The sequence below is a fragment of the Toxorhynchites rutilus genome, chromosome 2, assembly GCF_029784135.1.
Source record: "Toxorhynchites rutilus septentrionalis strain SRP chromosome 2, ASM2978413v1, whole genome shotgun sequence".
In the NCBI taxonomy this organism is placed as follows: Eukaryota; Metazoa; Arthropoda; class Insecta; order Diptera; family Culicidae; genus Toxorhynchites; species Toxorhynchites rutilus.
Window position 1 is genome coordinate 66,679,470 of NC_073745.1, and position 15,498 is coordinate 66,694,967.

Here is a 15,498-nt window from a genome sequence, read left to right on the forward strand (position 1 = left end):
GAAAGACAGACAGACAAACAAAAATCCATTTTTATATAGATATCTTTGGATTTCAGATTTATAGATTTCGATATTTACGTGCTCGCATTTTAGATTGCTAGAATTCGGATTTCTGATTTTTGGCTTATTGAAATTTAGGATTTTTAGATTTATGAATTCAACGTTTTTTAATATTTCAATTTTTCGATTTGTGGATTATTAGATTTTAGTTTTAATACTTACAGCTCGTGTGTTTTGGGTTTCATGTTGTTAAAAATTGGACTTTTGGATTAAATATGTTTGGATTATTGGATTTTACGCTTACGGCTTGTGGAAACCTATAAACGATTTATTATCTTATTAAAAAAAAATAAAACTTTGGATTGTGCTTGAATTGCACCAACGTACTTATTGTAATTGTTTTTTTTATAGTTTACATGGTTTCGGGACCAAGGATGCTATATTTTTTCATATTTTTTCTTGAAAACCGAGGGTTTTTTACATAACCAAAATCAAAAAATCAGAGATGTGTTTTCAGTCTTCGTTCAATATTTCTATGCGACTAGACTGGATGTATGCGACTAGAATTCAATTAATTAGCAAATGTGTCATTTTTTCAAAGGCTAGCTTTAATGGCTTTAATTTAATATATCGATCATCTAAATTGGTCCAGTAGTTCAAAAGTAATAAATTTTTGAACAAAATCGTTTTTGGAAAAAAGTGAGAAATAATTTCGAACCATCGGTTAACTTTGAAAAATCATAATTCAAAAACGAAAAAAACGCCTCTCTTGTTCCGAGATATGCTATGTGAAAAATCCTCAAAATTTTTTATGGCAAATGTCTTAAAATTGCATGGAACGTCGAGATCTACTGTCATCTCGAAAAAAAATTTTTTGTCAAAAGTCGACACTTTGGGACTCGGAACTCGTTTTTTCGGAATACGAAGCAAAACGTACGGTTTAGGGTGCCAATAAAAATCGTCATAACGATTTTTCATATGGGACTCCCTGCGAAATGTTGATTCGCACGATAAAATACCCTCTGCAAAATATTAGCTCATATCTGCCGTAATCTCGCAAAGTGACGCAAGCGCCAGGGGTAAGAATTTTCAGTACGAGACTTTTTGTAAAATTGCATGTATAATAAGCATACGCGTACATTACGAAAATCTTATCTGTACAAAATGTGTATTGTTGATGGAAAAACATTGCCATCGGCTTGATTTTTGAAAAAATGCAGTTTTATTTAAGCTATGCCACCAACGCCAGTTTGTTGTGGAAACAGCAAATTTGAATCGCTGTTTCGCTTGATGCCTGAAGAAAAAAGATACTACATATTAGAGAATCCTTGTAATAAACAATTAAATTGATGAGTTTGAACTATTTAGTTCTAATCTTTATGAGCTATATGTGAGAACAGCAAAACACTTCAATCTAGGATATCCTTTACTTTAAGATGAGTTTGATTTTATGAATTTAAAGTACATGGTTTTGTGAGCTTCTTAGTACATGATTTGTAATTCTGAAACAAAATTGCTATTATAAAAGTAACATTATATGGGGATACTACTTTTGATTAAAATATTTGGCATTACAAGCTTTTCGGAAAAGTGTTTTTTACAAGAAAGAAGGCATGTGACTTTTATTATACTAAACGTTCATTGCGGAAGATGTTGTTATGTGAAATTTGCTGTCCCTGCTCGTTTATCGTACTCTATCAGAACAGATCAAAAAATCACATCGCATCACTATCAAATTACGTCACAACATAGGGAAAATGGCGCTTGCGCCCCATCACAGTGGAATTGGCGCTTGCGCCACTTTTCAAGCTTTTACGGGGTCGTTTTTCCACATTTCTGTAAATTTCCACAGTTGTTTGGAAGGATTTGGTATTCTTTATCGATCTGTCAAAATGTCAAATGTCAATGTTGGCGCTTGCGTCACTTTGCGAGATTACGGCAGATATGGACTCCATTTACTATTGTCGCAGATCTCAAAATTTTAGTTTTTTGAAAACCGAAAAATGGCCATTCACATTGGCACTCTACTGTATATATATATACATATATATATATATATATATATATATATATATATATATATATATATATATATATATATATATATATATATATATATATATATATAAATATATATATATATATATATATATATATATATATATATATATATATATATATATATATATATATATATATATATATATATAGATATATAAATCTCGTGTTACGGTGTTTGTTACCGAACTCCTCCGAAACGGCTCGACCGATTTTGATGAAATTGTACTCAAAATACTTGGTAGGTATGAGAATAGGTTGTAAACTATATATGATACCGCTAGGGTACCGATTACCATATGTTTTATACCGATTAGGGTGGTCCTATGCAAAAAAAATCTAAATTATTTTATTTGGCATAAAAGTACATATAACCTCAAAGGTTTACGTCCATTTCCTATTTTTAATCGCGATTTTAGTATTTTGGTATAAATAATATCCAAATAATCGACCCGTAGATTGTTTTTCAAAGAGAACGAATGTCATCCGACCTTGAAACGCAATGCGTATAGACGTCATTGAGCTTCGTGTTCCATTTCTGTGAAGCGTAAATTGTTATGAATTTTCGAGTGAAATAAAACAAAAATTTTAAATGAACTATGGCTCTATTGTGTGTTCTGTGTAACAGAATAACACATTCTTTACATGTAGGGAAAATATCGGAAGAAAATAGTCTCTGATAATTGTTTTATATTCTGGATAATATTTTGGCTGGAATGCAAAGAGATTTATAGAAAAATAGTTGAGTTAGGGTCAAGGCTATGTCTACTAAGTATTCAAACAACAACGAATAAACATTTCCATTCAAATTTCAACAATTTAAATTGCTTTCGGGTCTGCTAATGACGAAATATGGGTGATTGATCGATATTGTTACCACAAACATAGCCTTGCATGGCAGATGGAAACTGTACAATGCATTTTCTTAAAGATTTCACCAACGACACGACCGCAAGCCTAGGTGGATGTCCAATATATCAACGAATGAAAACTGATAATGACGGACAATCATTCATAAAAATTAACAACGCAGACATTGACATGGAAAACCGTTCAGTAGTACCATATTCGCCTCATCTGAGCAAAACATTCGATGAAGAGCAACAAATTGGCAACAACGAAATTTATTCCTTTTTTCAATTTACATTTAACGTTCAAGAGAACAAACATGTTAGATTCGTGAATGAAATACATCGGGAATGTAATACAAGGAATGTTTTGTGTTTTTTTATTTTTGTCATCGACTTGGCGCTCTATACCTCGGTATGTCAAACACAAGTATGAAAGAAAGAGTAACGAACGTTTCAATTATGTGTAGATCTTTAAAACATTTAAACACACTTACAATACATTAGTTACTTTTTATTTTACAATCAACATATTCACTAGAAATGATTTCTATGGCAGAACAACGTTTGCCGGGTCAGCTAGTAATTAATAGTTTAACTGTACCAAATGAAGCCTTGGTGTTTACGTAAAAATGAAGGATCCCCAACCCCAACCAAATATATAAAAAAAAACAAAAAAAGAAGAGGGGATGGTCTTGAGATAGAAAATTTTGAATAATAATAAATTCAACATTTGAATTGATTTTTCTTACAGTATAACTTTTTATTAAATTTTTCCAAGAGACTGTATTAACTTTCTAACAACTTAAGTATTTTTGTTAGACGAGAGGCTATGATTTGAAAAAAGGTTAATAATTGTGGATACACCCTCTTCAAGTTGGTCGCAATCGATGAGCCGCATTGGCAACTTTGATTAGAACAAGGATCATAATGAAATTCCATTCTTCAAATATTTCAAATGGTCAATGTTTCTATGTCGATCTTCCAATAAGTGTTGCTTTTTTTCACTCTTTTTTGTTACATTCCATATCCTAATGACTGGTAATATATATTAATTTTCCCCAGCAATTTAATATCTTTCCCGCGGGACGCGACCTCACACACTGCCTGTGTCTGGCCAGAGAGACAGAGAGAGAGAGAAAGAGGTGCGGAACGGTGGGAAGGCATAAAACGAACCTCGGAGATGCGAAGGAGAGAAACGCCAAACCACCAAAAGCACTAAAACACTGCTGTTGTGTTGTGTCCACCGATCAAACCGACGCAAGGCGCAAGGTTCATAACCAACCAAACCAACTCGAAATGATCGTCTCTTCTTCGCAGCAGCTCAAGTTTCACGGTTTCGTTTCGATACGTCCGTCTGCCACATGTTCCCTGTCCCTGCCCCGTTCCCCTCGGCGTTTCCCCTTCCGTAGAAATGCCTACCAATCAAGTTACTGCGTTGTTGTTGTTGTTGTTGTTGTTGTTGTTGTTGTTGTTGTTGTTACCCGTGGCTTATCCCAGAGATCCATTAGCTGGCGATGAGACGACGAGTCATCAACGAAGAGAGGGTGAGGGAGGGTGTGGGTAAGCACGAGTAGGGCAAACGTTTTGTTGACGTGAAAAAAGTGCTTCGACTCGAACGCGGCGGTTAAGCCGACACGGTGCTGTTGAATCTGCGCTAAGATCCACTCCACGCAGACACTTGCTTTCGGGTCTTCCGTACCTTAGCTTAGCTGCACTAAGAATGTGACCTAAGTCGACCGAAAGGAGGAAACGTGCGACAACGACGAGATGAAGAGCCAATGCGATCGTTGGCATTGAGCGTTACGTTCGTTTAGCCGAAAAAATGTGCTATTATTTTAATTATTTCGTAATCTGTAATTTGTACCATCCAATATCGAATATCGCAACCGCAACTCTCCTCTCTCGCTGCGTTGGGTGGTTCGTATGAGGAGGAAGAAACACACGGTGGGAAATGATGGGAAGTTAATTGAATGTCTCGGGAAATCATTAAAATGTTGTTTTTCGTCGGTTCGAGAATCCATTTGTGTGCTTTCGAATTTAAATAATATAATCGAATCCCAATCGCGCGGCGGTTTTGGTAAATATATTCCGGAGCGGCAGTTGTCAGAGCGCCAGGCGTAAATCATAATTAAATGGATCATTTTATGTCGAGAAATTTCCGACCTAGGTCTATGCTGCGAAGGTAACAGAATTCCGCTTTCGTTCAAATGATTCACTAAGTTTAAACCGGGCATAACACACATTTCATTCATCACAGCTGGAAGCACCGAGATGTGTTCATTTACGAATGGAGATGCGTTAAGGGTCCCCCCATTTTTCGTTTGTCCCCATGTTAATGTCTGTATTTTATAGCGGAAACTATATTTTCGTTATTCGTGAACGCTATTTGGGTGGTTTTTTTTTCATCGTATGTTTGCTTCTATCAAATAACAACTGAAACGATTTGATTTGTTTCGGTCCAGTTTTCAGATCTATGACAAAAGAGATGTTGTTCCCTCTCATGTTTCTGTATTATCACGCTATTAGAAAAAAAAAAAGTGAGACCAAAGACTTATTAGTGCTCAGTTTTCAAAATTAAAACAACCACAGATAAAACTTTTCTCAACATCAACACTTCTTCCAAACCTTGCAAATTTCAGATTTCAGGTTTCCAGGCTTGATTTCAGTTCCAGATTCAAGATACTAAAGGGCCCAGAATCCGGATAAATAAATTCAGCCGCCAATTTCGAATACCAGAATCGGATTGAAAACTGTATATTTTAGATTCAGAATTCTAAGATTACCGATACTAAATTCTAGTGCGGATTGCAATGTTTTCTGTTTCAATTATTTCAAAATTGCGATACAACACTTTATATTGATAAACAACACTATAATCTCACGTTTTTTTCGCGATTTACAATGTTCATGTATTTTCCATCGTTACAACCATCTAATATAAGCTTTGCGCAGTGGCGATATCGTAACCAATGAGGTTTTACCGAGGTGCGATTATTGCTAGTTGAACCATATAATCAACCATTCGTTATAACCATCTATATGTTTTTCTCTTGTAAAGTCGATGTTCTGTTGCTTGCCTGTGATCAAATATTACTCACAGGGTAGACGGACAGGAAAACGATACAAAGATGTGAGGGATTGATTAAGTTTTCACCAGTAATAACAAACTATTGATGTTCAGGCTTTTGATAAAGAATATTTGAAGGCTATTTTTCCAACTTTCGACTTCAGTTCAAAATTATTTTTGAACCTCAATAATCTCAATAAAAATATCGCAATTAAAACTATGTTCAGAAAATGCGATTTTCATTCAGAAAGCACCCAAATGAAAGTAGAAGAAAAATGATAAAACTAAGAAAAACGCAAAAGAAAATGGAAAAAAAAGACGGGTGGGTAATGTCGGGGACATAACCGGAGTGACGTAGGACTATACAAAGGGGATAGCTTTTGTTAAATATATATTTTATTATTTTGGATAATGTTTTAGAAAGCATTGAACTTTATTTCCTAAACTCTTTTTTGGAAGGTTTAATGGCCCTGAAAAGCGCCTTGTTTTATGGAATGGTTCCAATTTAGAAAACTTAGTACTCGTGGTTTTGAAAAAAACCATTTCGAACGCCCTCGATGCCGCCTTGTTCTGGATTTGCCACCAAAGCAGTTTGTATAAAGAACAAACTTTTTTCTTCTGCTACCTGATGCCGTTTTGCGATTGCGTTTGCCACTCGCCATTCGCTGCAACTGCCTGTTGTCTTGATGTCCGCCGAACCGAATGTTATGTTCCGAATGCAGGTTTTCTTATCGTCGCGAGCAGCTTTGCCAGCTAACTCGATCACTCCGGCGGCCGAAACTATATACGCCGGCTAGGTGGACTGGTACACAGGTACTAACGCGCTCGACCTAGCTACCTTTTCCGGTGCAATTGGCGGATACACCTACGGGAAATTGCAGACCACCACGGTTCGAGCGGGATTTTGCCTTTCCCTTCTCTTTTCCTCCTTTGTTGAGTACACGATGCCGATGCCGTACAACCACACGGGTTTACGGTTTGAAAGAAAATAAGATATTTTTTTGGGGTCCGCGTGTTTTATACTCTAGCGGTACACACTCACAGGATAGAGACAAATCGGCAGACTCAGCCAAAGGGGCGGGTCCAACGAGACGAACGAATGAGCGTTAAAAGGGAGCGATGGCAAAAAAATACATTCATTACGATTTGTTCGCTCGTTGGATTCACATACAGACTAAAAAGGGTCCTTTTCAGGATCACAAAAAGTCTAAAGAGTTTATTGTTTTGTTATCACTCGATATCCCCATCTTGTTCGGCTAAACCTTCCTGTTTAGCGATTTGTTGTCACTCGCCACAGCTTTCACAGTTGGAAAATTTCTTCCCATCCAGCTTGTGACATATTTTACAGTAAATTACATTCAATGACACGTCGCATTACCACTACTCAGTGTCGGATTGGAGGTAATTTTAACCTGTAATTGAACATTTGCGATGACAGTGGTACAGTGTCGACTTTCAATGTGGGGTCATAATTTGGATCTCTATGTTTACAAAAATGTCCAACTAAATAAGTCACATTACATGTCCGTCCATGTCGAACTAATTGTAGATTACTGTACTTTCAATCTGGAAACAATTTAAGAATTGGTGAAAATTGAATAATCAGGAAAGTCCCCAACTATCAATAAGCTCAGAACAACTGCCAAATTCACATACTCATCAAATCCTGGCAAACAAATTATGAAAACATCAATTTGTGTTTTATTATTATTTTGGATAATGTTTTAGAAAGCATTGAACTTTATTTCCTAAACTCTTTTTTGGAAGGTTTAATGGCCCTGAAAAGCGCCTTGTTTTATGGAATGGTTCCAATTTAGAAAACTTAGTACTCGTGGTTTTGAAAAAAACCATTTCGAACGCCCTCGAAGCCGCCTTGTTCTGGATTTGCCACCAAAGCAGTTTGTATAAAGAACAAACTTTTTTCTTCTGCTACCTGATGCCGTTTTGCGATTGCGTTTGCCACTCGCTACTCGCTGCAACTGCCTGTTGTCTTGATGTCCACCGAACCGAATGTGTTCTGTTCCGAATGCAGGTTTTCTTATCGTCGCGAGCAGCTTTGCCAGCTAACTCGATCACTTCGGCGGCCGAAACTATATAACGCCGGCTAGGTGGACTGGTACACAGGTACTAACGCGCTCGGCCTAGCTACCCTTGCGGGGAACTCCAGATCAACACGAGCGGGAACTCCAGATCAAGGTTCGAGCGGGATTTTGCCTTTTCCTTCACTTTTCCTCCTTTGCCATATCCAACCATGGCTGCTTGTGTTGGTTTGTTGATGTGAGGTGATGCGAAACGATGTGGTGTACGGTTCGGATGAGAATGATCGTTACGGCAGCGGAGAGGGGATTTTTAAGCTGACTGGCTGGCTCGAGAATTACGCATGTGTGAGACTGCGACCAATGTTTCCCTCATTTTTTTCTTTTTCCTTTCCAATCGTGCTTCATTCTATTTCGCTGCTGCTCTGGTTGCCGTTTTGGTCGGTACGATTTGAGGAGCACAAAATGGACCAATCAAAAATGGGCACATAGTGTATTTGGACAATGCTTGATATTTCACAATTATTCAATTATTTATCTCAAGAAAAATGAAATGTTATTCGTTATGATAGATGCGTAGATATATTTCCTATCAATTGATGCAAAAACCTTTGCGATCTATTGAGAAATGCTCGAGTTATAAGCGTTCCAAATCTTGCATTTTTTCCTACTTGTTCAGTGCCTAGATTTCCATTTCACCCCCTATATCTTCCGGTTAGACGTAGTCCTACGTCAAAATCAACAACAAAAATAGACGGCGCCAGTGGTTGTGTGGTTAGCGTAACAGCCTCACAATCCGATCGGCCTGGGTTCAATCCCAGCTGGCGTCGTTGGGATTTTCTGAGGCGAAAAATCTCTGGTTACGTCTTCCTTCGGAAGGGAAGTAAAAGAAGTTGGCCCGGCTCATGAGTTGTTGAGTCTGATAGGTAGGAACAGGTGGAGTCGCCTCCCTGATGTCGGTGATTGGCACTAAAGTGGCGGAAATATGCCGACGTAAAACAAGCGAAGATAAAAAAAACAACAAAAATATAATAGAAAAAATAGGACAACGGGAAACACGAGAACGTTTTTAAAGTAGAACAGCCTGAAAGCTATTGCAAATACTTGAAAAATTCGAATATTAGAAAAAAAATGCTCCACCCAACACTTTTTAAATTTATTTGGCCGAACTGAGAAGAAGTTATACACTGAAGGTTGCTAAAACAGGTCTGATACACTGTTGATGTTTACTGATGACGTTTGAAGTTACCTATGAACAAAAACGATGAATGATTTTGCATAGAAGATTAGTTTTTCATCATGACAAACCAGACCGAGTACTTTAAATACAGGTTGGACTCGATTATCCGGAGACTCGATTATTCGGGATTCGATTATCCGGAATTTTAGACTCGATTATCCGGAGTATTCTATTTTTGATTTTCGGAAATTTTGAATAATTTGTAATTATATATTGAATAGCTAATATGGATATCAAAAGAAAGGGCTTGATTAGTAGAATGCAGTTATTTATTAAAAAAGGAAATCCAAGATGGCGGCCACTACAAAATGGGGGATTACATATTTTCTCGGAACCCCATCATTATGGATATCAAATGATAGGGCTGGACTAGTAAAACACAGTTATTTATGAAAAATGCAAATACAAAATGGCCGCCACCGCAAGATGGCGCCATATATATTTTTTTCACAACCCCATCAATATGGGTATCTAATGAAAGGGCTTGACTAGTAGAATACAGTTATTTATGAAAAATTCCAGTGTTTGGATTTCGATCAAAATCGAATGATACACAATGTGTCATGCAAGTAAACTCTCACGAACATATAACCAAATATGAGAGGATCATTCAGATACTTGTATGAATGTCAGTAATCACTTGTGTAACATTTAGTGATTAAACTAAGAGAGGAACGAAGACTGTTGATTGCATATCCGATCTGTATCAAACATCGCATATCATTTTCGAATCCTGCATACAAGTTTGAACCGCATATATCGTCCCATTTTACTATAGCGAAACCCAATGCACAGACAAATGCAAAGCAATAAATGATACAAGAAAAATTACGTCATCATTACGTCACCATTTGCGGAGAGCAGCGAATGGGAAAAGAGATAAAACGCGAGTGTTTTTGCTTCTCACTGGAGCGGTGTTGCTAGTAAAACTATGCGGTCTATATGAATATACACATTTCAAGGGATAGAGGCGTTAAAAATGGAAAATATAATCTGACTACCCTTCCCTTAGCCTCTATCGAGCTAAATAATCATATAGTTTGCACTCTCTGAGACTTAAAAATCAGGATCTGCTACATTAGCTGAATATCAATCTTTCGCTTTGCGTTGTCCGTACGATCCTGCTGTTTCATGATGCATTGAGAGGTCGGTATGCATATGTTAGAGGCAAAGAAGAAAATAAGCTTTCTGCACCGAAAGCGTATATGATAGCTTTGCTTGCATGCTGGTGTGCAATGAAGTGCGAGCCGATGTAGAGTTGCCTCGTTCTCTTTTGTGTCGTGATTTGCAGCACATAACAACAATAGAATACCACTGGGGGAAATGTTTCCTGAAAGATCATATTTGAACGAACGGAAGCGATTTTTTCAATGAGTGGATCATTTGGCAAACACTGAAAAATTCAAATCCAAAATGGCCACTACCACAAAATGGCGCCACATATATTTTTTTCACAACCCTATCAATATGGGTATCAAATGAAATGATTTGACTGATAGAATACAGTACAGGTCGGACTTGATTATATGTGATTCGATTATATACAATTTTGGACTCGATTATATTGTTTGGAAAAAAATATTTTTTTTTATATTTCAAATATGGTTTATTTCATGAAGAAATGTAACCTTTAACGCTAAGGTGAAGTTTAAGTGGCTATTACATGTACAGTGGGGTAAAAATCGTGATTTTTGAAGATTTTGCTTGAATTTTCACCAGGAATTGTTTATATTGATATTGCAGCCAAATTAAGAAAGATAGAAGATATGCGTCAAAGAACAAATTGTGGAGCGGTTAAAGAAATTCATTTTAATTGATAGGAACAATCTAGTTTAATGTAAATTTTTAGGATGAAATTAATAATAACACATTAAAAATTATCAACTTTTAAGTTTTTCACTTCCAAAATGTTATTAAAATTCACTAATTTAGTTGTCCTACTATATCCTGTACTAAATTCTCTCATCTTTCAAATGAAAGCATCAGAATCGTCTTCTGTAGCGTGCTTTTTAATGTAGAGCCAGTTTGAAGCAACAGAGTCCGAAATAAAAAAAAACTGTAACTTTGTCATTGTTGAAATTCGAACATAAGCGTACGAAGATTTTTTTCATCAAATATGATTGTCTATCACCTCCTGAGAGTCCTCCTGACTTTAAGGGGATGAATCAAAATTCAAATTCCTCTTTTATTTTCAAAAAACGAAAAATACATGTAAAGAAACCAAATAAAAAAAATTGTTTTGACTCGATTATCCGGAGTGAAAAAAAAACAATACTCCGGATAATCGAGTCCGACCTGTACTATGAACATATGGAGCAATTCCACGCCAAGTTAGCAGAAAAACATTCAAAACTAGCCCCAGCCTCTCAGAGTTATTTAAAACGTTCTACATCATAAGGTGACGTTGGGTAGGCTTACAAGTACATTTTCAATAAAATAATTCAGAATATATTTCAATTACAATCAAGTTTTAATGAGGGTTCATGCACAATCATTGACCTTTTTGAATTATACCTTGGAAGCTGTGTGATTAAAAATAATATTATATCATATTCGACAAACCTGTTCGAATGTTTATGAATGTTCAAAAAAAAATGAATGTTCAAATAAAAAAGCCTATAAACCAAAAGCCTCCTAAAATAAAAAATTAGCTCGTTAGTCGTAAACCGTGATATACAAAACTCTGATAATTCAATGATATTAAATCAAAACTTCAAAAATTCTGAATTCTTAAATTTTTTAATAAAAAATCCTAAATTTAAAATATGAATTCCAGAGATCTATAACCTAAACCTAACACCTAAAACATAAAAACCTAAAATTGAAATTTAAAAATCACAAATTATCATAATCATTATATATATCATAATCTAAATATATGAGACTCGAAAAATTAAAACAAATTTATTCCCGTATATATTCTTCTTTCATTGAAAATAAAAGAAGAATTTAATTTTTGATTCATCTCCTTAAAGTAAGAAAACACCTTTCTCACATGAAAATAATATTTTTTTTCCGGAATCTCTCAGGAGGTGATAGATGGTCGTATTTGATGAAAAAATCTTTCTATGCATATGTTCGAATTTCTTTTTTTTTTGTTTCGGACTCTGCTGTCTCAAACTGGCTCTACACTAAAAAGTACACTGCGTAAGCCAATAATATTGGTTTTATTTGAAAGATGAGAAAATTTACAGGATATAGTAGTGGAACGTTTAAATTAGCAGATTTTAATAACTTTTTGGAAGTGAAAATTTCAAAGCAAGTAATTTTTAATGTGTAATCATCAATTTAATCCCAATAATTCATATTGAACTTGATTGTTTCTATCAATCAAATTAAAGTTCTCAAACCATACTACAATTTGTTCTATGACAACCAACTTCTTTCTTAATTTCGCTGCAATGCCGATATAAACTATTCCTGGTGAAAATTCAAACCCAATCTTCAACAATCACGATTTTTACCCCATTGTACATATAATTCAAAGGTTTTTTTTTCTTGGAATAAGTCATATTTGAAATGTATTTTTTTTTTCAAACTGTATATAATCGAGTCCAAAATTGTATATAATCGAATCACATATTATCGAGTCGGTATATAAACGAGTCCGCCCTGTATGTTCAATCAAAGATCTAAAATTTAAAAACCCTAAATCTTGAAATCAAGAAGTCAAAAATAACAAATCCAAAAGTCTGAAGCCCGGAAATAAAAAAAAAAGTGTGATCCAGAACTTTACAATGAACGAAAAATCTTAAATTCAATCGACTTCAATTGTTAAATCCAAAAAACTTTAATCTTTAAATCTAAAATCCAAAAAAACTATAATCTTAAAGACCAAAATCAGAATTCAAAAGATCGAAAATTTAAAACTTTTGATTATTTGATTTTTGGATTTTGGATTATAGTTTGTTGATTTTTTTTTATTTTGAGTTTTCAAAGTTTCAGATTTATGACTTCTGGATTTATAATGAAACAATTCAGAATCTAGAAATAAAAAATCTCAAATCTAAAAATATCAGACCAAGGATCTATAATTTCAAATATCAAAAGTCAAAATCCCAAAAACCAGGAAAATAACAAACTCAGCTTATGGATCGTTCAAAATTTTTGAAAAATCCAAAATTATAATTCATTATAATTATAATTCATATAATTCATTAATCTGAAACTCAAAAATGTTAAAATGTATAATTCAAAAGTCTTTAATCCATAAAAAACCAAAAAAGGGAATATAAATTTCAATAAACCAAAAATCTTAAATCCCATCTTCTTCTATATATAGAAAAATGGATTTCTGTCTTTCTGTCTATCTGTCTGTCTGTCTATCTGTCTGTCTGTCTGTCTGTCTGATTCTTATTGACTCGGAAACTACTGAACCGATCAACATGAAAATTGGTATGGAGAGGTTTTTGGGGCCGGGGAAGGTTTTCGTGATAGTTTGAGAACCCTCCTCCCTCTCTAAGGGGGGGCTGCCATACAAATTAAACACAAATTTCCACATTACTCGAGAGTTAATCAAGCAAATGAAATCAAAGAAGGCATATGGAGGTTTTAGGGTGCAATAAATGTTTCTATGGTGGTTAGATACCCCTTCCCCTTATTTTAGGTGGGGTTGTCATACAAATGAAGCACAAATTTCTGCATAACTCAAGAAATAATCGAGAAAATAAAACCAAAATTGGCATGTGGAGGTTTCAGGGTGTAATAAATGTTTTTACGGTGGTTAGATACTCCACCCCCTCTTTAAGAGAGAGCTGCCATACAAAATTAACCGGGGTCGATTAGAAGATCAATCAATGAACAGTTCTGCGATTGTACCCATAAACTTGCTCATAGTAAGAAAACGTGATTGTTTGAAGGTTTTGATAACAAAAAACAAATTTTGGGCGGGACGAAGTTTGCCGGGTCAGCTAGTTAACTATAATTTAGAAGTCTAACATCCGAGCAGTTATAATCTAAAAATTTAAAATCCAAATTTTAAGGGCCAAAAAATCAAAAATCTACCTAGCCAAAAACCAAGAACTATGAATCTATAATTCTAAATTCTAGAATGTAAAGGTTAAGAATCCAAAAATTACAAATCTAATAATCCAAAAAATCTGAATTTCAAACATCTAAAAACAGAAAAACTGAAAATCTAAAACCTGAAGATCTAAATCTAAAGCCTTGAAACTACAAAATTTATTATAAAAATTAAATGTAATGATCTAAAAATTTGGCATCCAAATTCCAAAGATCTAAAATCCAAATATCAGAAATCCAAGAGTCCAAAGTTCTAAAATTGCTAACAAAAATCTAAAATCCTAAAATTGAATGCCCCAAATAACAAATCTAATACTCAAGAAAAAAAAAATTAAAAAAAACTAAAACTAAAATCAAAATAAAATCTAAGAATTGGAAATATAAATTCATGGATCTAAAATCCAAAAGTCTGAAATACGAATGTCTAATTACCAAAACTCTAAAAATGAAATCCAGAATCGGTAATCCAAAAAAAACAATGCATAATACAAATCCAACAAAAACGAAAAAAAAATGAAATTTAATAAACCAAATATCTAAAATCCAAAAAAAACTAAATAAAATCTTGAGAACCTAAAATCTGAATTCCAAAGATCTGAAATTCAAAAATCTTAAAATCTTAGATTCAAAAACATAAAACTATAGAATCAATGAGCCAAAAATCTGAAATCCAAAACACTACAAAATTTATTCTAAAATTTACATATTGTGATCTAAAAATTTGGAATACAAAACCTAAAAATCTAAAATTTAAATATCTAAAAATCTGAAATCTGAGAATCTAGAGATCCAAAGTTGAAAAATAGAAAACAAAAATTTACAAATCTAAAATTCGATAATCCGAAGATTTAGAATACAAAATCTAAAATCCTGCAACCTAAAACTAAATTCCGAAAATAACAATAAAGAAAAAATTTAAAAACAAAAAAAAATATCTAAATTCGAAATAAAATGTAATATTTAGAAATATTAATTCATGGATCTAAAACTTAAAAGTCCGAAATACGAAAATCTAATTATCGCTTTTTACGCGGTTTTTGGATTTTACGCGGTTTATTTTTACGCGAATTTCTGATATTGCGCGGTTTTTTTACGCAAATTTCGGAATTTACGCGGTTTTTTTAAGCGACTCCAGTGTATACATAATCAAAAAAAAAAAACAAAAACAATAAAAATTAAAATGAATAAGCGAAAAATTTAAAGTCCAAAAATCTACAAAAAAAA

The 15,498-nt window shown here is 34.2% G+C and overlaps 1 protein-coding gene and 1 pseudogene across 2 annotated transcripts in view; both read left to right on the forward strand.

Moving 5' to 3' along the window:
* LOC129770042 (uncharacterized) overlaps window positions 1-15,498 on the forward strand; it is a 419,235-nt gene that overhangs the window by 231,605 nt on the left and 172,132 nt on the right. The window lies entirely within an intron of this gene.
* On the forward strand, window positions 5,850-5,965 carry LOC129772058 (U4 spliceosomal RNA; annotated as a pseudogene).